This window comes from Galeopterus variegatus, unplaced genomic scaffold, assembly GCF_000696425.1.
Source record: "Galeopterus variegatus unplaced genomic scaffold, G_variegatus-3.0.2 Scaffold17753, whole genome shotgun sequence".
In the NCBI taxonomy this organism is placed as follows: Eukaryota; Metazoa; Chordata; class Mammalia; order Dermoptera; family Cynocephalidae; genus Galeopterus; species Galeopterus variegatus.
In genome coordinates this window covers 2,749-3,494 of record NW_007743864.1, presented here as the reverse complement: position 1 = coordinate 3,494, position 746 = coordinate 2,749, and the positions used below count along the sequence as shown (strand labels likewise).

General features: G+C 37.5%; 1 pseudogene; it reads right to left on the bottom strand.

Moving 5' to 3' along the window:
* LOC103582759 overlaps positions 1-418 on the bottom strand; it is a 7,033-nt pseudogene extending 6,615 nt beyond the window's left edge.
* Positions 419-746: the final 328 nt, after the last annotated feature.

Here is a 746-nt window from a genome sequence, read left to right as displayed (position 1 = left end):
AAAAAAAAAAAAAATTGCTTTCTTAAACACTAATGTAGAATGATCTGAGAAGAAAACAAACAATTCCATTTATAATACAACCCAAAAGAATTAAATACTTTAGAGTTTTTAAAAAACAAGACAAAGATTTTCAGAGAAAGCCATAAACACTAATAGAAAAGACTAAGCTCCCTCTACGTGTCAAAACCGTATTTGTTGGAGGTTTGAACCTACAACAAATTGAACACAGCTTTGAACAAATGTTATGCTGTTCAATAAAGGTTTGAATGAAGGTCTGCTGATGAGGAAAAAATGGCAGATACAGTGTATTAGTCTGTTTTCTGTTCTTAATAATACAATAATACAATACCTAAAACTAGGTAATGTATAAAGAAAAAAGGTTTATTTCTTACATTTTTGGAGGCTGAGAAGTCCAAAATCCAGGAGGCGTATCTGGTGAGGGTCTTCTTCTTGGTGGTAACTCTCTACAGCAACACAGGGTGTCACATGGCAAGAATGACAAGAGCAAGAGAGTTAACCTTCTCACTTGTCCCCCTTATAAAGCCATCAGAACCACACCCATAACAACCCTTTAAGCCATCAATCCTTTACTCCAAGAATGGATCAATCCATTCATGAGAGCACAGTCTGCATGATCCAATCACCTCTTAAAGGCCCCACCTTCCACCACCATCTCGGAGGTTAAGTTCCAACATGAGTTTGGAGGGACATTCAAACCACAGCATTCCGTGCCTGGTCTCCCAAAG